Source organism: Pan troglodytes, chromosome 8, assembly GCF_028858775.2.
Source record: "Pan troglodytes isolate AG18354 chromosome 8, NHGRI_mPanTro3-v2.0_pri, whole genome shotgun sequence".
NCBI classification, from domain to species: Eukaryota; Metazoa; Chordata; class Mammalia; order Primates; family Hominidae; genus Pan; species Pan troglodytes.
The window spans coordinates 74,302,794-74,315,653 of NC_072406.2; the positions used below are offsets into that span (position 1 = coordinate 74,302,794).

The 12,860-nt window shown below is 40.3% G+C and overlaps 1 protein-coding gene across 3 annotated transcripts in view; it reads left to right on the forward strand.

Annotated features, from left to right (window-relative positions):
* Positions 1-12,860, forward strand: part of ARID5B (AT-rich interaction domain 5B) — a 196,293-nt gene that overhangs the window by 132,676 nt on the left and 50,757 nt on the right. The gene's annotated exons all lie outside the window — the stretch shown is intronic.

Genomic DNA, 12,860 nt, shown 5'->3' on the forward strand with positions numbered 1-12,860 from the left:
GCACACTTTACTTTGTGGTAATTTCCTTTCTTCAGTTTTTGCCTTGAGATTTAAAGTTGCCTGAAACACAGAATCAATTATCACCAAGATAAGTTCTTCCTTTTGACAACCCAGTTATTGCCTCTATATTGGAAGACTTGTCAGCATAGACAACAGTTCAGGCTCTAAGGAAGTATACCAGATGCCTTTTGTCAAATAAGTAGCTTTCCTGCACTTATCTTTCTTCCCGGGCTCTACAAGGTGCTTACCTCCGTGCTAAGGGTCCAGGTGTTTCCAAAATGTCAATAACTCTCCAACCAGCAAACTGCTGGTCTCTTGAAATGCTTGAAATGATGTATTAATATTACTTCCACGTGCCCATGCATATAATAGTGATAATAATGGTATTCACCATTTATTAGTGTCTTCAGTGTGCCAAATAATGTGCAAGCCATGTTGTCTAATGTTACCTCATTGATACTCCTTACCCATCATAATCTTTCAAGATGGGCATATAATTCTCTTGATGAACAGTTAAATTCAGCCCAGAGAGAGATGATGACTTGCCCGAGGTCATATAGTTGCTTTATGTATAAAGTGAATACAGAGTTGCCTGCTCTCAAAGCCCGTGCCCTCTCTACTTTCTTATGAAACTTGGGTCTCCAACAGCAATTTTGCCAACTTCACCAGTGCTGTGATGATGGAAGGAAAGACGACATATCTTTTTTCAGAAGGAAACTCAAGGGGCCATTTTAAATGGAGCGGATGGTTTTGCATGAGGCTATGTTTAATTTCGGGATGTCGTCCTTTTCTGGTGAAGATAATCAGACGTAATGTCATCTGCAACCTCTCTGTGTGCATGATTTCATAAAACTGGTATAGCATTTATTATTATAAAATTAGTATAGCATAGAACAAACCTGGGATGCAAGCCAGATGAAATAGACAATGAATAGTTATATAAGGTTTTGGAAGCACATGTAGTAGAACACAAGCTCACTGTATTTTCTTCTCAATTGTCTGCTGTTTGTTAATGTTTCCTTTTCAACATGATTGCATCTCAGTTTAATAGCACTTGCCATCTCAGGCTTTATGGTGCCAGGCCTGACATAGTTACATCCCCTCTGTGCTAAAAATATTGCATGTATATATTTAACCGCAGCTGACATGTTTAGCTAATGGGTTACTCAGGAGCTATGCGCTTATATAATTAAGTGATATATGTAATTTTGTGTTAACACATTTGCAATGTGTGTTTCCCTGGTGATTGCAACGCTTTATTCTGTGTAAAGTGTGACATTTTAATTCCCGCTGAACAATTTCCTACCTTGATTTGCCTTGTTTTTGTGGCAGGGGATTATTTTGCAATCAAGATAAAAGCATTATTTATGAAATTTCTAGGCTATCCCATTATTTATGAAAGTTCTAGGGAACTTTTAACTGCAGATCAATCTCCTATTTTATTGATCTTTGTTAAAAATCTTTATTGGAATTTAAATGTAATCTCTACATTACAGATTTGCTCAGACTTTCATCGGTAGGCACATTTTTTTAGGCAGCTCTGCAGAGATGGGGTTCCTTAAAAAAGGAATCCTCACCAGGCAGTCTGCCATCTTCCCCAGGGAAATTTTTTCTCCTAGGTGTTGCTGACTTTTTCTTGTTGTAGGGGCTCTCTAGGAGAGCCAGTAGCCCTGTGGGCTTGAGAGGCAAAACAGGTGAGATCTGTGTGTCCACAGACAAGGTGAGTTTCTGTTAGGTATTTAGGTGTTTGACAATAGCTGGGTCTCAGAGTTACATAGTGGGCATTACAATGTGGGTGTATATGTCTTCCCCTTATTAATGGTGATGGTGACCTAGGGAAGGTGCTGGAGATAGGAAGGTGAACCATCAAGGATAGCCTAGCCACCTGGCCCTCTTTAGCGGCATTTATGTTCTCCAGTGGGATGAGCAGTCAGTGCAGTTTAACAAACATTTACCAGACTCTAGTAAGTAGTACCAGACACTGATTTCAAAACATGACACAGAGGGAGGCATTTGTTTAGTAAACGTTTATTGAACACCTACTATAATGATGCTACAGTGATCAAGACCAACATAATCTCTTCAGACTGTGGTAAGGGAGAGAGGTACACTAACCAGATGATTTCAGTACAGGGTGACAGGTGCCAGGATCAAAGCATGCTTGTTTTTTGCATTTTTTCAAATTTTTTATTAATTATTTTAAGACGGAGTCTCACTCATTGCCCAGGCTGGAGTGCAGTGGCACAGTCTTAGCTCACTGCAACCTCCACCTCATGGGTTTAAGTGATTCTCCTGTCCCAGCCTCCCGAGTAGCTGCGATCACAGGCGTCTGCCACCATGCCCAGCTAATTTTTGTATTTTTTAGTAGGGACGGGGTTTCACCATGTTGGCTAGGCTGGTCTCAGTGTGAGCCACCGCGACCGACCCAAAGCATACTTTGTACAGGTATTGACAAGGGTTTTCTCACCCAGCTGGAGATGAGGGAGAATAAGGAAGCTTTTTTTTGTTTTATTTTGTTTTGGCTGGGGGTGGAGACAGAGTCTCGATCTTGTCACCCAGGCTGGAGTGCAGTGGCACGATCTCGGCTCACTTCATGTTCTGCCTCCCAGGGTCAAGCAATTCTCCTGCCTCAGCCTCCCAAGTAGGTGGGATTACAGGCGCCCGCCACCATGCCCATGTAATTTTTGTGTTTTTAGTAGAGACGCGGTTTCACTGTGTTGGCCAGGCTGGTCTTGAATTCCTGACCTGAGGTGATCCACCCACCTCAGCCTCCCAAAGTGCTGGGATTACGGGCGTGAGCCACTGCACCTGGCCAAGGAAGCTTTTAAGCGGGGAGTTAGGGCAGGAGGGAGAAAAGCTAAAAAAGAAAAGGTATTGATGTCAGAGGAAGCCCAGGAACAAAGGCACACAGGTATAAAGCTGTGTAATGTGCTTGGGACCTCTGAGGCATGAGTTACTACTAGAAGGTGAGGACGATGCTCCCTAGCACAGTGGCCTGTGGTCCATTTCTTCTTGATCCCAGAGGTCCTGAGTTCCCAAAGCCCTTCCTCACCCCCAGGAGGGCTCCTTTGTTTTTTCAGCCCAGCCTAACAAAAGCAAGCAGGTGGCGGTTGTTGACGCCCAATGCCAGAGCACTTTCCTGATGGCTTTGCAAGTGTTTTGCTGCTAGTCCCTCACATTTGGGTCTGAGCAAACAGCTGGGAGTATGGTGCACAGAAGTCCTGCCAGAAGGACCTGCGCTTCATGCACTCCAAGTGAGCTTTCTTGCTTGTATGTTTTGGCATACGAACACAGTGGGAATGTCCTTGTCAGCTCCCATTTGACTTTATTAATTACAGTTCCTTGGAAAGTGTGTTTCAGTAACGTGGTCTTGGGATGACAGGGCTCGCCCTGCAGAGACCCAAGTGGAGGTATTCAGGGCCCATTGAAAAGCCATCTGCTGCCAAGGCTCTGCTGCTGATCTCATGCAACAGAAACCAGAGTCTGTCGCAGCTCTGCTACTCACTGGGTGACTCTGGGCGAGTGGCAGGCTCTCTGGTCCTGTCTTTTCTGATGTGGAGAATGACTAGCTGGTGCCCGAGGTTTTCCTAAAGCTATGGAATTCCATCATTTTATAAATGACTCCAATGACGAATCCTACTGGCATAACATCTATGGTTTCACCAACTCTTAGCAGTGATCTTTGGTTCCAGATTCATGTGAAAAGCCAAGAACCGCTTTCCACAATTTGTCTTGTCATGACTCTCCGGCTCCATATTTTAAGAAGCAGTCTACACTAGCCCTTGAATCTAGACTCTAATTTTTTAAGATACAAAGGAAATCATTAAGCCCCGGAATATTACTAGAGTATACGGCAATATGGATCAAGTAATCCAAAGTATTAGCAATGTTGCAAGAGGCTGTCACCTAGCAGCTCTGTATTATGTTTCCAGGCCCTCCCCCACTCACTTCCCTGAGCCCTGAGGCTGTGGTTAATAATGTCAAAAGAATGTTTTAAAATTGCCCTTCTGTTGATTCCAGAGAGTTAGGGCCCTCACATGGTTAGAGTCCTGGGCTAAGAGTCAAATTCTAAATTTAATTCCAGCCTCTACGAACATCTTAGTTCCATATTTCCTCACCATTTAGAGATGTTTCAGTTTTCCCATCTGCGAAATCGGCATAAGATGCCTCGCTCCACAGAAATACTTGTCAACAGCTTTGCTGTACACAAAGATTGGCATTATATTGGGGCAAAATATCATTTTTCATTCCATAATAGGAATTAAACAAAAGCCCTTTGAGAACGCACCTTGTGTAAACGCCCTGTGCTTAAAAGCCTGTGAATTTCAGAGGTCAGCAAAAACCGCCCCCCTTCTTTATTATTTTTCTTAAAGCTAAACAAGGGTAACTAGGGAATTCATTTTGGAATATAAAGACATGAAAGAAAGGGTATTTCAGCTTGCACAATAGTACAAAGAAGAACAAGAGTCGTCATGTTTTGCTAAAGAACTCCCAGCTGTTTAATTTTATAGTAAAATTACTTTAAGAACTTTGCTAATTCAAAGACAAAATCAAACAACTGTTGTTGCAAAACTGAACTTCCACATTTGAGTGGAAAAGCCAATTTGAGATTAATCTGCCCCTAAAATCATATTATAAAAATACAGAGCATTTCTGTAATGCTGGTTGGAGGAGTGGCTTTTATCTGAAGAGAAGACACATAAAAGAGAAAAATGGTACATTTACTGGTAATAAGATTTAAAAAGTAGTTTATGTTCTCATGTACTTTGCCCTGACTTCTCCCCCAGCTTTCTCTTAAGCTCTTCAGTCTGTTTTAATACCAGGTTTGTTTGCTTTCTGGGGATGGGCCTGTTAGGCAGGAAATTGTTGAAAGGCATACAGCAGAAATTTTAAATGGTGTTTTTAAAAGATAAATACCCAATTGGGTAACTGACTATTAAATTTGGAGTTCAGAATTTTTTAAAATTTTATTTTTAGACAATATAGAAAGATAAATTCTGTACCTATACTTGGTTCTATGAGTCCCACATGTTGCCTATTGTCAGAAACAAACTGCTCCTTATTTAAAAAAAAACAAGAAAAGAAAAAAAGCCAGTTTTTCTTCCATATTAGGGAATTATTCAGACTTCTTTCCTTGGTTCCTATAATTCCAAACCAGTTGGAACATCAGTCTATTTTTGGTTTAAAGGAGCTTTTAAAATGTGAGCATGATTTTTTTAAGTTCCTAAATCTCATAAAAATCAATTTGCCACATATATAGCAGCTATGGTTGTAAATATAGTGAAGTCATTGTATTGCAGAAAGACAAAGTTCTAATTTCCATATTACAAACCCCACCTACCCCACCTTGTCCAATCTCCACGTAAGAGGGCTGAAAATGTAAATTCTAAAACATATAAAACAACATAAGGTTGTCATTTGTGGCTGTTTCTATCCAAGATGAATGTTGTCACCTGTATTGGAGTAAACTCTTTTGTTAGTTTCTGCGGGTTTTTTTGGTCGTCCCACCGCATCCCATCGACTCACCACGAGAGGGCAATGGAGCGTTTGCTTTCAGCTAACAAAGCTAGAAATGGTTTTAATATCAGCTAAGTGTTTGAACTTGTTGAGGATTTATTTCTCCACCTTCCGATTGCCACACATGCAGCCTCCGAGTTTCCACTAACAGCGAATAATGATCCAAATAAAGTTATTCTGAGGGAAAATATAGACAGACTGGTGCAGACAAGAGCTTTTGCCCAAATAAGGATCCCTTTTGTGCAGACCCCATGTGTTAGATAACCATCAACTGACAGTTGCTCATGAGTTAATAATGTTGGATGCTGAAATATGCATACCACGTGCTATAAAAGAGTTTGGAGGACAAAGACAAATACTTCTATAGTTAGATATCAGAAACATACCAGAGGTGTGCAGATTGCTTCACGGTACGTAGGTTGAACCCGCCCAATCATTTCATCAAAATTAGTACAATATAAGTATGATACAGTAGAATGTATGATATTGATTGCATGTTTCATTGATGTTGCAGAGATTTTGGTCTAAGCCTTTCTGCATGTTACTGCCTTAAATGCTATAGCAACTACTGCCTTCTAAGAAAAGAAAATATTTCCTAAGCTTCTTTCTATAGCCAATATTGTTGCTCTTTTATTTTTACCATAGGAACCCATTTTACCATGTGTGTGCAGCCTTTTGATTGGCATGTAGTGTTTGGAGGGCTGTTAATGTCTAGTTAGGTTTCTGTGTTGCTGCTGCCACAGGAATCAAAAAGTGAGGAGGTGGAGGGAATCAGCTTTGATTTTGGCTACTGTAACAAGTTGTTTGGGAGGATGGGACACAGGGCCAGCTGAGCACTGGGCAGCTGCCTTCTCAGTGATGCCTGATGGTTTTTTGGTGCTAAGAATGATTGTGGAAAGAATGTTTCTCCTCCCTGCCCCCAGAGTTGAAACCTTTTTGTTCTGTTCAACTTTCCTGGGCTTATTGGAATGCCAGTCTTCAATGAATAATCTCATATTTTGTCATAAATGGGACCTGAAGCAGGTTGGCAAAGCCAATGAGGCTATGTCCCTGCATTTAGGCCTGACTGTAACTGACCTCTCTATTCTCAGATGAAATGTCCAAAAAGTCAGACCATTAACTTACTCAATAGTTGGAGATTAAGAAGTGTCTACTTCCAAGCAACTAAAATCACTCCAGCTCCATTTTCTCCTATTCAGTTTGTACTGGGTGATGAAAATGGCTTACATTATACCCGACCCATATTGACAGCAGGAGAGAACAAGTCATGAAATAAATAATTAGCTAGTTCCTTCCCCCCTCTCTCTCCCTTCTCACTCTCTCTCGCTTTCTGTCTCTTCTCCAGTCTGTTGTCAAAGCTTAACATTTACTTTGACATCTTAGTTAAGGAAGTTAATGAAATAACATCTTCATCAGGGCCATTTAGTAGCCTTGAGTCAATGATTACCAGATTTGAATTTTACAGAAGAGAGACCTCAGCTTAAGCAAAATTTTTAGATACTATTATAACATTATATATATGTGTGTAATGTATATATATAACTATATATAACGTTTTTACATGACTACCCTCCATAACAGTGAATAAAATCTTAAATGTATTGAAACATTGAATCGTGACTTTTGCTGATTATTCTAGCTTCAGATGTTAATCTTGTTCTGTCTGCTCCTTAACACATATTTCCAAGAACATATCTATAATCATAACATTGAATTATTGACTAAACCAGCATCGCCCAAGAGAAAGATAATGTGAGCCACATGTAATTTAAAATATTCTAGTAACCACATTTTAAAAGGTAAAAAGAAACATGTGGAGTTAATTTTAATAATATATTTTATTTAACCCAGTATATTCAAAATATTATTTCAATATGCAATCAATATAAAACGTTATTAATGAGATATTTTACTTTTATTTTGTATTAAGTCTTGGAAATCCAGTGTGTATTTTACACTGTGGCACATCTCAATTTGGACTTGACATATAGTATTTCAGATACTCAAGGGACACATGTGGCTAGCGGTGACTGTATCAGACACAGCAATTCTAAATAGTCGTAGAAATGTTTTATCTTACAGTGAAAAAATGTGAAGAAGCTGTAACCTCTTCTGGGTTCATTGTTAGCTTTACGTTAGGGTTTCTGATGGTATCTGTGTGCTGTTTCTCTATAGTGTAACAAACCCTCCCTCCAATTGACTGATCACTCTAGCTTGCCCCACGGCTTATAATCTGCCCTTAGTTAACATGTCACCAGGTATTATCAACCTTGTTGCTGCCTCTCCACGCCCACTCCAGGCCCCTTTCTCTTCTCATTCTGTACCCTCACCCCACCCTGCTCCAAGACACACGCTCTTCTATACAATCTGTGAGTTTGCATGAGGCTCTTGGTACCACAGAAGAGTTTTTAAAGTCATTTTCCAGTATCTTGGCTCCGGTACCTGCACAAACAAATGAAGCTCAGAGACCACTGAGGTACTTAGTTGGGGATGGTGCTGGTGCCCTCATAGGGAGGAAGGGTGAGAGGGATTTGCCTGAACAAAGAAAAATGTCTCCAAATCTCAGACAACCAAAAATAGTCATCTTTTTACTTTTAAGTAAAAGACTATCCTACTATTCACATTATTCTTTCTGAAAGGTATAAAAGCACAAAGTGAGTGAAAAGCCCCCTTTCTGTACAAATTCCTTTTTGGATCTTTTTAAAAGAATTGGGAGCCTATCACTTGATAACTGTTTCTTATGTGTATGTCTTTTAAATATTAAAATGTATCCCATGACATACTCATCCAAGTATGTAATAAGTTAAATATCTCCATGTTAATCCACATACACACCAAAACAAAAACAAAAACAATCCATCTCTTTTACTTATTTCCAAGTGGGGAATGTTTTCTGCAGAGAGGTAGCAAATCAATTATCCTCAATGATGAAATAGAATATCTCATTTCCAAACCTGGAGAAATGGCTGAACAAGAATGTCCTGTTTATAAATGAGTTTAAAAACTGTTCTGATATTTACTGCTCTTACAAGGCTATTCAGTACAAAAATGTTGCTTTCACTTCTGTGCTCTCATGTTCAATAGTAACACCAAAGAACATATCAATCATAGACGAGAACGAGCAGATTTATTGATTGTAACAAAAAGAAAAAAGAGAGAGACAAAAAATTAACTCTCTTTGTTTAAGAGGTTCTATCTGTACAACCTTCAGAAATTGTGGAAATCAAAATGTCCTTAAAACACATTTCCAGAGCAGATCCTTAAACAGCCTTAAGAGAAAAAGACAATTATCTTGTTAATATTATATTTGTATTATATAGAACCATACCAAGAAAGACTAAATCTGTATTTATAGAAGAGTTATCAAAAAATGAAAACAAGAGCTATTTCAAAGTCATAAGAAAAAAACACATAGTATAGCATTGAAACAACATGCTTATTCTCATTGTAATAGCTTCTGTGCATGATCTCCATTGAGAGAGGAGCCTGGGGCCTGGAAATGGCTCATGGACACCTGGCATCTGGAGAGATGAATAGGAGAAAGGAGTTGCCAGGTAAATGTGAAAGTGGGAGTTTGAGCCTTGATGGCATTTTGAGAGTCCACTTTTGGTTTTGCTGAATTTGTGACTTGACAGGACCTTGCAGCTAGCCTGGTGGGTGGCATGGGCTGAGAAAACAGACCCTTTGCGTGCAGTATCAGCTCCTAGATAGCACCACCGCCACACCCTTAGGTGTGAGCTAAGTCCTAAGATGTCCGCTCTGCCCTGATGTCTCTTTATAGAATATGTGGAATTCTGGCTGTGAGTCGTGGCTCACGCCTGTGGTCCCAGCACTTTGGGAGGACGAGGCGGTTGGATCACGAGGTCAGGAGATCGAAACCATCCTGGCTAACACGGTGAAACCCCGTCTCTACTAAAAATACAAAAAAAAAAATTAGCTGGGCTTGGTGGTGGGCGCCTGTAGTCCCAGCTACTCGGGAGGCCGAGGCAGGAGGATGGTGTGAACCTGGGAGGTGGAGCTTGCAGTGAGCCGAGATTGCGTCCCTGCACTCCAGCCTGGGTGAAAGAGCGAGAGTCTGTCTCAAAAAAAAAAAAAAAGAAGAAGAAGAATATATGGAATTCCAAGACAAAGGATTCTTTCCATAGGATCCTGATCCTCAGGAAAACCTAGGCTGTGGTCTTGTCCATGCTATGGTATATAGACCCCATTATCCCAAAGATGCATAGGCTCTTGCACAGCAGCCATGAGCTACCACGTCCACTTCTTACAAGGGGACCCTCCACCAAGAATGGTTTCCCCTGGAGGATATTGCAGACAGCCAAATAGACCAGAGAGAAGGTGAGAGTTGGAAAGGTCTGGCATAGATTTCAATCTCTTTTCCTATTTCCAGAATTCTCCCCTTAGAGAGTCAATCCTCTGAGAAACCAGACTGTCTCCTCACTCCTAGGTTCAGCTCCCAGATTTTCCCCTTGTTTCTCAAGCAGTAGTGAAAAGCATCTATAATCCCTTTCTTCTTTGCCAGTGTGTTTGTGGACACCCCTATTATACAGACGTCTAGAACATTTTTATATTACGTTGGAATTCACTACATGATTTCAGAACAATATTTAAATAACGTGATCATTTACATTTCTCCCTTGCCTCAAGACACAGTGGGGGAACAAAGATAGAAATCTGCCTATCACTGCTGGTAAAGCTGACTTCAAAAAAGGCTTGCTTGTGTTTTAAAGGCAAGAATGCATGGAGTCACATGCTTTCAAACCAATTAGCAATACAGATGAGCTAGGAAGTCCTGTTCCATTTATGAGTTGGGGGAAGGGTAGAAGTAAAATAATCTGTGTTTTTAAGTGTTTCTGAGAAATGAAGACCTCCAGGGCAGAGAGAGACGGCGGATCAGGAAATAGCTATGCAAATCACATGCCTAAGAAATTACTAAAACCTTGATCAGGAGCATTAATAATTACTCCAGCATTCACAAGTATGAAACAGAGTGAGTAAGACTGGGCATGTATTGGAATGGATTACAAAAGTGTTTACTTACATGGTTTGTTGAGCAGTCAATGAAGTCCATGGCTGTTTTGGACTTAAACTGACCAAGCAATCCAGGTATAGCAAAGGCAGTAATACATTACTCTCATTGGTGACTCTTGGGGCTCTCAATGATTTTGACAAAGAGGCAAAGTGACGACCTCATATAAAGCCAGCTTCTTTTTTTTTTTTTTTAAATGTTCTTTCTAACACCACAACTGCTCACCCTTCCAGGAGGAAGAACAAGCACTTGGATTCTGTGAGAGCAGAGTTCATTGGAAATGCTAAATTGTAGTTTGTGGTTCAAGCAGTGTAGGGGTATGACTTGGGCAAAAGCACACTTGGAAACTCAAAGTCCAGGTCTTTATATCACATGATATCCAGTGTGATGAGTGTAAAATTTCTCTAGGGCACATCCATCCATTAGTGATTGGGGTTGTCTGCTCTTGATGACATTTGAACATGAAAAGTGTTTAAATCTGGCTCTAGAATTTGGGTTCCAGACTCTGGGTTCATTTGCTCTTTTTTTTTTTTTTTTAAGAGACAGGGTCTCACTCTGTCACCCAGGCTGGAGAGCAGTGGCACAGTCTAGGCTCACTGCAGCCTCAAACTGCTGAACTCAAATGATCATCTCACCTCAGCCTCCCAAGTAGCTAGGACTACAGGCACATGCCACCACACCCAACTACTTTTCGTAGAAACAGGGGTCTCATTACATTGCCCAAGCTGGTCTCAAATTCCCGGTCAAGCAATATTCCCACCTCCCAAAGTGCTGGGATTACAGTCATGAGCCACCACCAGGGCTTCATCTTTTTAATGCCTTTATCTGAGAAAAAATAATTACTCTGAAGAGGAAACTGTCAGAACAATTGCCAAATAATGAAACTTTTGCAGTATTGTGTTTCCATGTCTATTGTTTAAAATTCATCATCAGAGTTAGAATGTCCCGCAGGATCAAGTTGTGCTTGTCAATGGCCCAGTGTGTTTATATCTCATACAATGCAATTGCTTCTCAGGCATTTCTGTTGGGTGTGGAAGACTGATTTTGGGAAAACAGAATAAAAATAAACTTGAATATTTCCTAAATTCGTATGTGATCAGTGTTTTGTGAATTTGTAGAAAAATTCAAACAATTGAATAGAAATTTAATACCAATGGTCACTATATGAAATATAACTGTGGATTTGAAATAAAAATTTCAGGGACTTATTTATGAATTTTTAAATATTGGCTTTAAGTTAAAGCCAAAATGAGGTCTGAGAGCTTCTAGTTTTCTTTTGTTCCCCCACATATTTGAAAACTGAAATTCTGTAAGAGATTATCTGTGAAATGCCTTTCTTTTATTACACCCATAAATTTTAGGAGTGGCTTTGATCAAGCCTTCTGCCATTCTTGGTTTCTAAGTCTTTTACTCATACGTTAATAACTTTAAAAACATTCGTTCTATTTTTGTTGTAATGAAAGAGGAAGTTTCTAAATAGTTAAAAGGGAAACATTGAAAATAGAACACAGTAAATGATAACTAAATTAGGGTAGGTTACTCCTCCTCCCCCCCGAAAGAGCAATGCTCCATGCTGAAACTTGCCAGGGTATTTTTTTTTTTTTTTTTAGACGAAGTCTTGCTCTGTTGCCTGCCCAGGCTGGAGTGCAGTGGTGTGATCTTGGCTCACCACAACCACCGCCTCCCGGGTTCAAGAGATTCTCCTGCCTCAGCCTCCCGAGTAGCTGGGACTACAGGTGCACACCACCATGCCTGGCTAATTTTTGTATTTTTAGTAGAGACAGGGTTTCACTATGTTAACCAGGCTGGTCTCGAACTCCTGACCACGTGATCCACCCGCCTCAGCCTCCCAAAGTGCCCAACCAGTATTTTAAGATTATTGTCTGAAAAGAAAATGTGCCAGAGAATTGATATCCTCAGAGGAAAAGCATTACAGAAATGCAGGGTATTATCAGTAACGCATACTATACATAGAACAATGTTTGTCTTCCCTAATACTGCGATCAGTGGAGTTTTGTTTTCTGGCTCGTGTTTAAAAGACACACGCAACTTGCAAATCGAATGAGTTAACGCTCCGCCGACTTCTCTAGACATTGACCTCGGGGGTCAAACTCTTAGGAAAATTGTGCTGGTTTTCCATTCCCCTGATTCCAGTCCCTACCAACAAGTAAATCCTATCTCTGAGTGGAAGCTCACAAAGAATTTCTCGAGAGAATATGTAGCTGTGTTGGCAACAAAAGTCTCTCTGCAAAATGGGAAGGAAGAGTTGTTAACTGATGAGTCAATCCAGCTTTTATAGCAGTTTATCTATCTT